This window comes from Macaca nemestrina, chromosome 2, assembly GCF_043159975.1.
Source record: "Macaca nemestrina isolate mMacNem1 chromosome 2, mMacNem.hap1, whole genome shotgun sequence".
Lineage (NCBI taxonomy): Eukaryota > Metazoa > Chordata > Mammalia > Primates > Cercopithecidae > Macaca > Macaca nemestrina.
In genome coordinates, this window is record NC_092126.1 from 8,482,690 (window position 1) to 8,497,527 (window position 14,838).

A 14,838-nucleotide genomic window follows, 5' to 3' on the forward strand; every position below is an offset into this window, starting at 1 on the left:
TGAGCCAAGGGATGTACACAGAGGAGCATGGTTCAGTTCCTGAAGCCTCAGTGCTCACGTAGACTTAGAATTATTTCTCAAACAATTTCATGGTCTCTTGATTTTCTAACAAAAGAAAAACAAACAAAGCAAATCAGGGCACAGAAATTTATACAGTGATAAATCTTTACTATTCCACAATAAGATTCATTGTGGTTTATGTACAGTATCCAAATTCTTCACATGACTAGCTGCTCCAATTTTTAGCATCAGATTTACATACCATGGTGGCTATACCCCAAACCCAGAGACGGTTTCAGACTCACAACCCGTGACCTTATCAAGGGTATAAAGTAATTTACCATCAATGTCAGTTTGTAATTACAATCATCTTTTGCTGAAATGTATATACCTAATAGGTTTTAATGTTTATCAAGGAATATTCCCTAGAATAGCAAAGGTAGCACATTCTTAGAGAGATCAAATCTGGACGTTATACTTTATCTTCTCCTGAGTGATCAGAACATACCCTCAATGCTTCTTATTTTAGATTAGAAGATAACCACAGGAAAAAACAAATGCCATAATTTCAAAACAAATGCTATAATCAGACTTCTCACACAAAATCTTATACGGACATTTCCCTTCCGGCAGCTCTCTTGTGTGGCTTTCCTACTTGGGGTGACTAAGAGGTCTAGCATCCTTCCATCTAGTGGCTTAGCTGTCCTGTAGGGCCTCAAAGACTTCCTCTGGGTCCCCTCTACTCAGCCTATGACAAAGAGAGGAGAGGAGAAGGGAGGGGAAAGGGAAGAAACGAGGGCGAGTGAAAGGTCAGATGGTAATTTTAGGGCCACATCTGGAAGTAGCATGAAGCTCCCCTGCCTGTATTGCACTAGTTAGGACCAAGTCACATGCCCATGCCTAACTTTAAGGGAGGCTGGAAAAATACAGCTAACTACGTCCAAGAAGAAAGTAAAATAGTTTGCTGAACATGCAGCACTGTTTCTCTCTCAGTGCTTCCCTGGTTGGGTAGGAGAATTGTTGAGTTTTTGGATTTTTGTTCTATTTTGGCTTTTAGACAGAACTTTAAAAAAAGAGATGCCTTTTATATGTATATGTACATGTATGTCTGTATGTGTGTATGTACAATGACTAACTCTGAGAAGCAAGCTGAATTAACTCTTTGTCATTTATGTATGCCCTTCTTCAGTACTCCCTCCCAAGAAACCAGGCCTCTCATATTTGAGAGAATTTTGAAAAGATGTAAGGATAATCTCCGCCCAAGGAAAACCTATCAGAAACTGTGGTATATATCATTGAGAGATACAATCTTGAAAAGGAGACCTCTAAGTCACAACCAAGTCACTCAAACATTACTAGGATGGACAGAAAAGAAACTTCTCAAAATTTCCACATAATTGGTGTACAAACATACACTTTAACAAACCTCTGTCAAAACAGGATTTTTATTCTGTACTTATCCTTCGATATTGATATTTTTGCATTATTCTCTGTTATATTCTATTCTTAGACAATGAGCCTACACTATGTGACGGGATCATTTCTGGAATGATTGCTAAAACCTAATCTCTTTGTAAATGTCTCTGTAAGCTTTCAGGACAAGTAGAGCTCCAGGAACACTGGGAACATGACCACTTTCCCAAATGTCATGTCAGAGAATAATAGAACTTGAAGGTAGAACACTTAGAAGTTTAATAGTACCTTTCCCAAAGTCCACCTTATGAGGGTCCTGTGATGCCTTTCTTCACACACACATTTCCACTTACGTGGTGTCTTTAATTCATCTACAGATAATCATATGGCACGGAGTATCTGTGAATACCACATACAAAATGGAGAGTTGGAAACCCAACTTTGTTTAGGTTTCAGATGTATTAAGGATAAACAGAAACTATTAAAAACATACTTTGGAGAGAATGAGGACCAGGTTCTAATCACTCTTTCCATACTGGACAAACACATTTTTCACTTGATCATATATTTTCTAATTAGTGATTTGCAAAGCCTCTCAGACTTAGAAATGGATTTGCTACTCATTTTATTATATTCGTAAGGATTTATTTATTGAAATAATATTCAATTATAAAAGTTATAAAAGCATCAATTATAATTATGAAAAGGAGTATAAAGTTATTCACAAAATATACACTTAATATAAGAAGTTTAACAATTGGATTAGACTTGCACTTGTAATTTAATTGAACTGTGGTACATATAATACTTTCTTGGATACTTTTGTTATTTTATGCAGGCTTCAGTCTCTAATCTTTTCAAAATTCAAAAATCAAATAAATTTGGGAGATGTGAAGCTTGACTTTTTGAAGTCAAAACTGTATCAGTTCATTGGAGATGAGGTACATTTGAGATTACTCCCTAAATGTCTGGAATAAGATGAACTCATTTCAAATGAAAAGAACTCAGCTCAGGAAAATGAACTATTTATCCAAAAACTCAAGGACCACAGGATGGTATCAAAGGCTAGTTTTCTGTCAGCTCAAAACCGGATTCTCATGTGTAGATTGTTTACTCAAGCTCTGATAATTGGGCTCTTCCCCATTGTTGAGACAAGTTAGTAGTTTGTTCATTCATTCAATAAACATTTACTGAGTACAGTTACTTGCCAGGCAGTGTGTTAAGTGTCAGAAATACACAGAATAAATAGAGTGCTATAAAAGCCCAAAGGCACGGGTACAAATGGAGATGAAGCGGCCATAAAGCCTATTTTGAGGTTTTTGCATCTCAATCTATCCGACTATAAGCCAAATAATCAGGAATTCCAATCTTGACCTCTCTCTCTACGCTATGGTAGTCTGGGAGAATTCCCAGGCAAACCTAGCTCTTTCTTAGAGGTTTAAAATATGGCAATAGTGGAATTTCCCAGCACCCCTGAGTCTAAAAACAGATGTCCCCATGTCACTTCACAGCTCAGATATTTTCCATGGCTGCCTATCAAGATTGAAGCCCAAACTCAATGGCATGGTTTTGAAGATGCCTAATTATCTGACCTTAAACTCATCTCATAATAAGACATAATTCATATCCCTATCTTCATTTCTGAAATAGACCTCACATTTTATAACCTTTCTCTTTGCTTACTTTCAATCTGAAACACCTTTCCATATTTGTCTTCTTATTGCTGTGATCTGAATAATTGCCTCACCCCACCAAATCTATATGTTGAAACCTAACCCCCAAGGTAATGCTAGTAACAGGTGGGGTTTTGAGGAGGTGGTTAAATCATTACTGCCTCTCCTCATGAATGGGATTAGTGCTCTTGTAAAAGAGGCCCCAAGGAGCTGCTGTGTGCCCCTTCCACCATGGGAGGACGAAACAAGAAAGTGCCACCTATGAAGAACCTGGTGCTCATCAGACATGGAATCCGCTGGTGCCTTGATCTAAGACTTTCCAGTCTCCAGGACCATGAGAATTTCTGTGGTTTATAAGTTACCCAGTTTATGGTATTTTGTTACAGCAGTCCTAGCGGACTAAGACTTATTAATAACCTAGCTGGTCTTCACTTCTTACCTCAGAATATTTCAGAAAAGTTTCTTATTCCTCTCCAATAAAAATGTCTTCTTCCATACTTCTGTGACAAACTGACCTCTGTGACTGAATTCTACCTTGTGCAGTAGTTAGTTGTTTACCTGTCTGTTTCCCATCCTGGTAACTGAGGACAGGGAAATGCATTATTGTATCTCAGTGTCTACCATGGTGCCCATTGCAGTGTTTGTGCAAGGTATGTGCTCAATAAATGCACATCAATTTTAATCATTCTGTGTTTTCCTTCTCCAGACTCAGTAATGAAACTTTCCAGAAGAAAGTTGACTCAAGTCCTGCCTATGATTTAGCTACTACTTTTCTTGAAGTGGCCTCCACACTTCTTCCACTTTTCTCCTTCATACTTTTGCTCTTCCTTTGTCCATCCACCAAACCAACCTAACAACTTCCTATCATGGAAGTTCCATCCATCTACCTATCTCTTCCTCATATTCTCAAGCCCATACAAGGCACATACATCAATATAAGGATCCAGCTGGTATAAGATCATAAAAAGTGGATGGGCCCTAGATCCTTGAGGAATCGCCATACCGTTTTCCATAATGGTTGAACTAGTTTACAATCCCACCAACAGTGTAAAAGTGTTCCTATTTCTCCACATCCTCTCCAGCACCTGTTGTTTCCTGACTTTTGAATGATCGCCATTCTAACTGGTGTGAGATGGTATCTCATTGTGGTTTTGATTTGCATTTCTCTGATGGCCAGTGATGATGAGCATTTTTTCATGTGTCTGTTGGCTGTATGAATGTCTTCTTTTGAGAAATGTCTGTTCATATCCTTTGCCCACTTTTTGATGGGGTTGTTTGTTTTGTTCTTGTAAATTTGTTTGAGTTCTTTGTATTCCTCAAGGATCTAGAACTAGATGTACCATATGACCCAGCCATCCCATTACTGGGGATATACCCAAAGGATTATAAATCATGCTGCTATAAAGACACATGCACACGTATGTTCATTGCGGCACTATTCACAATAGCAAAGACTTGGAATCAACCCAAATGTCCATCAGTGACAGACTGGATTAAGAAAATGTGGCACATATACACCATGGAATACTATGCAGCCATCAAAAAGGATGAGTTTGTGTCCTTTGTAGGGACATGGATGCAGCTGGAAACCATCATTCTTAGCAAACTATCACAAGAACAGAAAAGCAAACACCGCATGTTCTCACTCATAGGTGGGAACTGAACAATGAGATCACTTGGACTCGGGAAGGGGGACATCACACACCGGGGCCTATCATGGGGAGGGGGGAGGGGGGAGGGATTGCATTGGGAGTTATACCTGATGTAAATGACAAATTGTTGGGTGCTGACGAGTTGATGGGTGCAGCACAGCAACATGGCACAAGTATACATATGTAACAAACCTGCACGTTATGCACATGTACCCTAGAACTTAAAGTATAATAATAAAAAAATAAAAAATAAAATAAAGTTGAGTTAATAAAGCATTAACCCACTAAAAAAAAAAAAAAAAAAAAGTGGATGGGCCCAACTGGAGACATTATACACACATGAAAGAAAACAGGTTATATATTTTTTAAATTGTCAGAGTACTGTAGGCTGCCAGTTATTATGGTACCACTACAACACAAGACAAGACACTATTCTGACAATTCACTGAATTTCTCCATTCTCTACCCATTTGTTTGCATTCTTCCCTCTATCTGGAGTACTTCCAGATTTATCTATTAAATCCCTCTCTTCTTTAAAGCCTGGAGCCAATGTTACTTCCTCCTTGAAATGTCTCCAATCCTCCAGGTAAAATTTATATTTTTTCCCCAAGTTCCTGTGGCACTTTTTAACAACTCTGGTGAACCACTCATCAGCACTTACCTCACATGGGTACTATGAATGTAATATCAGCCTTGTCTTACTAACATTTTCATTGTCTACCTTGCCCAGCACAGGACCTTGCACTCATAAACCCTCAATATTAATTGTTGAATTAAACAAACACCTCTTCTATGCCTACTCTGAGCAGTAGCAACCAGGTTCTTGGCCTAAATTCCACAAGGCTGGTTTCTGAAAAGCAAATTGTAGATGGGAAAATCTATGCTGTAAATAATTAAGTAATGGTTCCTGGCTCCACTGGAAGAACAGTGGCAACATCAAGGTCAGAAGTCTTATCATTGACAACAGATGACCCCTACCATATTGCCTTAGACATGGACGCTATAACCAATGTGTCTATATACTATTCCGAACTCTCCAAGAGAACAGAGAGGCATTATAATTGATGAAAACACTCTTGATATTGAACTTATTTATAGTTTTTGGAGAAGAGAGAGGCAGTTTGATGAGTGTGCTGTTAAAACTCTAGGAACTTGGCAGCAGTCGGTGTACAGGAATTCCCCCTGCTCTGCATTTTTTAACACTGCTGTGATTTGTAGACATCACTGTTTAATGAAGCACACAGCTGTGTAAGAAGAGCAGGAGGTGGAGTTTGGCAATGAAGGGCCAGCAGGAAATCTGGCAACCCATGTCATCTGGAATTTCCCTGACTCTGTTGAGTCACCCCTCCTTCCATCACCCTCCTCTAGCTCAACCTTCAGGCACTCTCCGAGATGACCATTTTGATCACATAAATAACCATGTAGAGAAATTGCAGTATAAGTCATGCACTTTAACGCATCTTTAGCAAGTATATTTTTGTGAAACAGAGTTGGACAAACCAGCAAGATAAAATAAGAAATGATCCAAAACTTCAAATAAAGCGGTAATGGAAACATTGAGGGAAGCTTAAAAAAAAACCTATTTGGTTAACATTATAAATTAAGTATTTTAATTCAATTATCCCTGTCCTTTTCTATTTTAATTGCTAACATGTTTCCAAAGCAGGCATCTGAAAGCTGAGAAACTGAGTGGTGTCCTGTAAAGCAGAGTTGTGTGGCTGAGTTCAAATCCTAGCTCAGTCATATACGGATTATAAGATTCAGGCAAGTTATTTTGCCTCTTTCAGCTATATTTTCCTCCTCTACAACAGGGAGACAATAATATCTATCCCCTAGGCCTGTTAGGAGGGTTACCTGACAAACTATACTTACAAGGGACATAGTGAAGGTATGTTCTCTCTTTTCCTTTTCTCTCCCCATGCCTTCCCCTAACACATACACAGACTTCTATGATTTAATAGTATAGTCTAAGTCTAGTGAAACATGGACCATTTTTGAAAACATAACAAACTCAAATAAGTACTTGACATCTGGAGTGTCACACAACACCCTGGTTTTGCTATTATTAAGTAAATGATACGGTTACAGTGTCTTGAAATAACTGAAAGCATTTATTGATAAATATGTTTATTCATTTATAAAATATTCCTATAAAGTATCAGCGTGGCAATGCATGTCCATCTTATGGATGGAGAAAAAGTGAACAGAGGTTAAGTTGTATAACCCATTTTCAAAGGAGAACTACAATCCTGAGTTATATCATCCCTCACTGTAGCTTATCCATATTGCATTGTCTCCCATGTATGCCTCCTAAAGTGTCCTCTTAGGAATTATAAATCAGAGAACAGGACTAATGATCTGCAGAAACACTTATTAAGGACAGCATAAATGTAAAAAGCAACTGTAATTCTTTTTTTTGTTTTTTATTTTTTGAAACCGAGTCTTGCTCTGTTGCCCAGACTGGAGTGCAGTGGCACAACTGTAATTCTTTAAAAAAGCAAATAAAGAAAGTTCTCTTCACTATATTTTCCATTAAGAATAAATAACATAAAGCTGTCTTAAATAAAGACAAATGTAAAATTAAAATGAAGACAAATTAAAGTTGTAATAGTATACTTCGTTTTCAGATTTTGGGCTCCATAGTGGAAAAATAAAAGAAAGAAACCATAAATAGGACAACAGAATAACGAAGGGATTAGGCAGAAAAATGACCTTGATGTTTGTTAAAGTTCTGTGAAGGAAAGCTCTAACAAATTTATTAATTCAACTCTTATGGGAAAAAAAAGGCTATTTAGATTCAGAATAGAAAACCATCATAATAATTTGTTCTAAAAGCAAATTTAAAATCATACCAAAAGGGGAAAGTAGTAATTTATTTCATATTGTATCTTCCTTGTTCTCAAAAAAGCTGAGCAATAATTACATACAAAAGTTCATATTTCAGCTGAGGCACACGTTTAAATGATGTAAAAGAAAAATAATATACCACAAGATAATGTATTAAAAGTGAGATGATGAAATAAAACAGCAAACAAGGATGAATCTACATAACTATATGGGGATAATACTGAGACATACCATAGTGAAATACGTTCCAGGTATATAAGAGGATTGCTTTTGGTGGAGACTGTGAAAAAACAAACGGACACTCTAAAATTTCTCGAACACAATGTAAAGGTTCTTTAGTGTTCTAGCAGTGTCTCTGAGCAGTGAAGCAATGCATGGGGATAAAGAAGTCTAAGAGGCGTAATCCTATTTTAAGTATTATAAAAAATGAAATTTTTCCTTCCTTTGCATATTATTATTTTTTTAGCAGTTTAGGTGATGTTCATTATAGATTTTAGTAGAATGGTGGATAATGACAGAATTACTGAATGAAATCTGTGTCTCTGAGTTCCAGGTGGGTTTAGGGGTCCAAGACCCTGCCCAGTCTACTCTTAAAAGCACCCATGCATGTGCTTCCCTATATAACCTGTTCATTCGTGGTCAGCAAACATGCTTTACAGATCTATTTTTGGCAGGTACCACCAGCCACTTTGGCATGCCATCTCTCAGTAAGGACATGTCATTCGAGGTTTTCCTCAGAAATTAGATGCATCCATTCCAGAGAAGAAATTAATCCACCAAATTAAATACTGCTGTATGCCAATCATACAGTTCGGGTTTTGGCACAACCTGTATACATGACTGAACCAAAAATCAGGCTGTAGCTAACAAACAAACGAGAAAACAGAAAGATAGATTGTGGTTTCTTTTAAACTGTTGTTCACAAAACAACAGGTTGATTTCCTTAAGTCCATATATGTCTCATGACTACTACTACTGGCAGAGACATGGTTTGCTGAAACTGGTTCCCAGTTTGAAGTTAAAAGATTGTACAAATTGAATTCAATGTTAGTAAACGATTTTTAAGCTCTAGATATTGTCAAGACTCCTTTAAAAGGTGATTTTTCACTCTGCCGATTGAGATCATGACACCAATTTAGTGGGCCACAGTCAGCTTAAGAAAATAAAGACGGAACGAAAAAAACATAGATGACCCTGAAATGGAATTAAATGCAATGGAACACCATGGAATGTATCAGATTTCACTGCATGTAATACGAACAAGTAGCGTTTCATGAAATTTTACGATTCACCTTATAGATACAGATACTTGCATTTCTTTGTGTATGTATGTACACAAGGCACAATGCCACATAAACAGTACTTTTATTATAGCCAGTAGTCAAAAATACTGGAGAGCCACTCTAAAAAATAATTAAGGTCTATTTTAAATGAACAAGGAGTATACATAAGTAACTTTTTTAAGTTCTGAATTTAGGCAATTCATTTGCCTTACTGATGTTTAATTTATTGTATTTGTGGTTATAATAGTTATGATGTTAGTATTAATATTTAGAATAATATTTTTTTAAAGTAATCATTTTCTAGGATAATAATCTACTTTTTAAATTGGCAGCATTCTGCTTAGGAAGGTTTTACTATGAATATATAAAAAAGAAAAATTTGATTATGCTATAGACATAAATCTATCCTTATCCTCTGACACAGCAAACATGTCCGGGAATATCTCCAAAAGAAAATTTGTAAAACAACAAAAAATGTACAAATGTATATAGAAGATGACTATAGATTTTTTAATAATAGCAAAGAGTATATAATTCACCTAAAATTCAACAGAAAATTTGGGTTTATGATATTCTGGCAAATCTACATAGTACAATATTACATACAGTAATTAAAATGATTGTGGCAAATTCAGCAAAATGAATATACAATCCATTTAAATAATATAATTTTATCAGCACTGTGATTACAGATATGCAAATATTATGCAAGCATGTAGCAAGATTTTGGAAAGGAACAGAAAAACAGAAATGTTTAATTTGCTGAAGTGATAAAACGGTAGAGGTTTTTTTAAAAATTCCTTTTTTAGATAGTATTATCATAAAACTGTACTATTAAAAATGATCATGTCTTAGTATGGTTCTAAGATGCAACCCGTGTTGACAACAATTAGCAAAGCTAAAATGCTTCATCTGTATATATACCTCTAAAATCTTATGAAAGTAAACTAGCAAAAGAACACTTTTAAGGAACCATAACAAAATAAAGCAAGACCTGTTACACAGTTTGGGGGTCTTTCAGCGTGTAGGAGAAATTACATAAAATACTGAAGATTGTTTTTCCTGGATTTGGATTGCCTATTTGGATTCTCCATTGAAGTGTTAGAAATCTAGAGTCAGAACTACTCTTGCCCTAGGCGATGTTACAAGTCCTCTCTGTGGTCCTCCCTTATCTATCAAACAAAGCTGGTGATAACCTGTGTCCCTTGGTCTTAGAGTTTTAAATTTGCCTGGTTGATACATAGGATATAGCAAATTCTGAGTCTGATTTATATATATAAAAAAAAAAGAAGTAAGTTCACAACACAATGGCAAGCTGATTTCTGTTTTTTTCTAAAATAATGTTTACCATAATTGTTATACTGTGTAACAACTGTTTGTACTTGTGGGGGAGGGTGGGCTAGTGGGGCTGAAATCAGGGGGCAATTATAAATTAATACAGTGTGATATAGAGATTTTCTCCATATTTAAAATGCACAATTCAAAGCAGAGTGGGAGAATTCTAAACTTTTTTAGACACAGTATCTGCATGGACACTACAGAATTAATAAATTTTTTCTTAATTTGTAAATCAGGTCAACATTAGCCTTCTTTATGGATATCCCAGTCCCTGAAGTGTCACAGTTACTGTTGAAGGGCTGCTGGCACTGTGAATTCACAGTAGACTGATACTTTCTCCCTCATAGAATAAGCAATTGAAAGTGGCAAATGATCTCCTTTCAGGTCTAAACCAGTGTTCCTTTCTACCTTTGGACATACAAAAAATCTCAAATGCACCTGGAGAATTCAGTGTACACCTTGAGAATATTTTTCTTTATCAAGGTTCTTAAAAACAACAGATTCCTTTTAAATTTTCTAAATATAAATGTACATCTTACAATAACTAAGTTCTTTGAAACTCCATATACTCTCTCATTGACTGGAGGTTCTGATCTGGGATGGGAGGTGTGCACTGTCTAGATGAGACGGCTGCTTTGCACTCAGGAGCAACTTCAGGCATCATAAGGATGTGTTTTAGGTATTACCAACCATAAGCTAAATAATCATGAATAAAAGGAATTGAATAAGAATGAATAGAAAAAGAAAAGAAAGAAATGACTAAGAATGAAAAGAATAGAATAAGAATTAAAAGCATTGAAATTAAGAAAAAAACTCAGTTACTTATTACTTACTATATGCTAAATACTGGGCATTATCTCATTTAGACCTTATACTAATCCTATAGGGTAGATCCTATTACTATCCCCATTTTACATATGAGGAGACTGAGGCTCAGAATGGTTAGGCAATTTGCCTGTAAGATACATCCAGTAAGGGGAGCTGAGGCCATACTCATTCTGATACAAAGTCTAAGCTCTTGAGTCTACACTATACAGCTTCTCAGATAGCTTGAGCACTGAAAAACTTGGGTTGTTAGTTGCTAAATTAGGTTTTTAATGATGACATGTTATTTATAAAAATATTGTATATATGTAAAAAATATTGAGGAAAATCATACACCTGGGTAAATGTACATTTAAAAATCATAGCACTTTACAAATATTTGGAAGCCTAGGTTTCTGTGATTTTAATGTTTCTCAAGGAGAAAGGAAGGGATAAACCACCTGTAGGAATTTTTCTAGCTGGCTAGCCAGATTTACAGGTATTTACAAAATTTTCATAGATGAGAGGTTTTAGCCTATTTTATTCATTTTATTCCTTCAAATCTTTTTAAAAGCATTTTCTAGTGGCCAACACTCTTTGCCAAGCTCTAAGGAAACAAAATTCAGTGAGAGTATCCGAATTGTGAAAAATTATATACAATTTAAAAGAATGGAGGTAACCTATTCTGTTGAGGAATATTTATTGAGAGACTATTTGGTGCTGAGCACAGTGCTAGGCCCTGAGGAAATAAAGTTCTGAATAAAAGAACCTTGTTCTTCCTTAAATTTAGAGCCTAGTCACGAGACATACATTAACTAAGCACAGCAATTGCTCTCATAGAACTTTGACAATTGCATGAAGAAAAAAACAGAGGGTACAATGAAAGCAGGTATTAAGGGAATCTAAGCCTGATACGAAGGTATGTTTCCCTGAGATCCTGACATTTACAGTGAGATCTGAACAATAGGTAGATATTATTTAAGTGGTGGGCTGTCTAGAAAGCTGGAGAAACTACTAAGTAAGCTATGGGTGGCTTCACAAGGGAAGTAATGAAAACTGAGACTTGAAAATTTAATTCAGTATTACCATGCAGAGAACCAGAAAAAAACATTCTGGGAAGAAAAATAGCATAAACCAACATCACCTTACTACTCAACCTTTTAGGTTGGAGCAGGACAGCCACACACATATACACACTCTATTGCATACAGGAAATTGTACTTTTCTCCCATCATTGTAGCTTTTATCATCTAGCCTATTGCACAGGGCTAGCCTCAAGTGTAGGTAATATCTGGTTAGTAAGTGGAAACAGGATATGTATGGCTTAGTTGTCCAAATGTGATGTGAACCCAAAGAAATGTTATCTGGCACAGGGAACAACAAAGTGTCCTTAATTCACACTAAAGTGTAAGTGATTACTATAGAGTCCCTTCTAGTAAGTGAATTTTTATTAGAGAACTTGAAGCTATCTCACTGACTGTACACTCTCCATCAGAGGCCAGGTTGAGGTTGTGTAGAGTGTGGCGGTCTGGTGTGGTAGAGACTTGTGTTTTGGCCTCAGTTTTCTCAACAATTCCCTGTATAACTCTGAGTAAGTCATGATCACTTTCTTAGTTTCCAAAAAAGATACAAATGAAAGTGCTCTAAATTCTCCTATAGAATATTGACAATGCCGTGACCAAAATATAGGGTGTTAGTGTACTTTCTGACTGTTCTCTGTCTTAGTATGTAAGGATCTGAATTGAGAAAACTGCTTTTATTTAAAGTTCTAATGACTCTGCCCTCTACTTTTTCTTTCAATCTCATCTTCTGCAAACCCTACTCAAACTGGCCGCCACCTGCCTTTCCTTTTCTTTTTCAGTAGGAAGACCTATGGATTAGGTCCCTAGAAAACAGCAGAGAGGTTTCTTTCTTTCTTTCTTTCTTTCTTTCTTTCTTTCTTTCTTTCTTTCTTTCTTTCTTTCTTTCTTTCTTTCTTTCTTTCTTTTCTTTCTTTTCTTTCTTTCTCTCTCTCTTTCTTTTCTTTCTCTCTCTTTCTCTCCCTTTCTCTCTCTCTCTCTCTATATATATGTATATATGTATATACACACACACACACACATATTTCACATGCGTTCTTACTCTGTCACCCAGGCTGGAGTGCAGTGGCACGATCTTGGCTCACTACAATCTCCACTTCCCAGTCTCCTCCTGCCTCAGCCTCCTGAGTAGCTGGGACTACAGGCACATGCCACCAAGACCAGCTAATTTTTCTATTTTTAATAGAGATGGGGTTTCAGTATTTTGCTCAGGCTGGTCCCAAACCCCTGAGCTCAAGAAATCTGCTGGCCTTGACCTCCCAAAGTGCTGGGATTACAGGCGTGAGACACCGTGCCCGGCCTGAGAGAAGTTTGTGAACATGGAGTGGCCTTTGTAGTTAGCCCTGATCCCAGTTCTGATTGCACCACTCATCAGCTGGCTGGGAGCAAGTTCCTTAACCTAGCCTAGTTTTTCTGATTTGCAAAATGGAAGTGACAATGGCACCTACCTTGCAGATTCAAGAGAATTAAATGTGATCATACATATGAGGTACATTGCACAATGCCTGGCACACATTGCCTGAGTCAGTGCCTAAAACCTGTTGTTCATGATGTGATTTATCAGTTTCTTGCTATTCTTTATACATATATTATTTCCAATCATATCAATGGTGCTTTAAGATAAAATTTATTTCAGCCACTTTACAGAAGCAGAAAAGGAGCATGAAAGAGATTTATGTTTCCCAAGATCACATTTCATATGACAGAGGTAGGACTCAAATTCATGTCTGTACTTTTTGATCTGCTCAATCCTGAATAATTACCTTTCTAAAAACAGTGTAGCATCCACGGTAACCTTCTGTGCGGCTCAGCCTCAACTTTCCCCTCTGGCTCTTTCCTGTGACATGTGCCCTGCTCATTATACTCTTGGCAGGGCCCAGGCTGGTTTCCTTGGGACCCAGGCAGGAGAGGAAACATTTAGAATGCACCACAGGCAGAGTCCTATTTATCTTCTGAATGAGTAAAGAATTTCAGGCTGTAGGGAAGAGGTGATTTACCAATCAAACCTCCTCTTCTACAAGTCAAGAAACAATGGTGAGATAATCTATGACAGCAAGGAAAAAGCTTCCTAATACCCTAAATCCCAGAGAAGTCCCTGGAGGGTTTCAAATTTGAATCATTTTGGCTTAGAAGGAAGTTAGTTTCAAATGAACCTGTGGAAAGTTGAGATTCATTGTCAATAAATCTTCCCTGCAGTTTCTGTCTGATGTTTCACATTCAGTTAAAACCTTTAATTCCCTCAGGGAAGCTATGAAAACAACAAGCGTCCCACTAGAAGCTTAGGAATTAACCCACCAAAGCAGCTCCAGAACCAGAAAACCCCCAAGGGCCAATTCAGTAGGACCCAGACTCTGGTACAGGCCTCCAGGGCTAGTGTTAAGAATCATCTGGCCAACTCAGTAATACTAGGGATGTCTCAGGTTCCCTAAGATAATGCATTTGCCCTCAGGAATTTCAAACTTGCAGAAAAGGTACACATTTAATTAATTCATTAAGGTATATTGTGTATGTGGTGTTCATCTACATGGAAAAAGAAGAAAAAGAAAGAAAAGATTAGAAATAAAGAGAGGTCCTACAGATATGAAGAACACACTCAACTAATTGTACTTAACGTGACCATGGGCCAGGTATTATCACCTCTGCTTCAATAAATAGGAAAGTATAGAGACAATGAGGAATCCATCCCAGGTCACTTATCTAGTAAATGATAGAAAAGGAATGGAGCGCCATATCAGAAAATTTAACTCTA

At 36.9% G+C, this 14,838-nt stretch overlaps 1 protein-coding gene across 7 annotated transcripts in view; it reads right to left on the minus strand.

The window, feature by feature from the left end:
• Positions 1-14,838, minus strand: part of LOC105470866 (tumor protein p63) — a 275,494-nt gene that overhangs the window by 181,054 nt on the left and 79,602 nt on the right. The window lies entirely within an intron of this gene.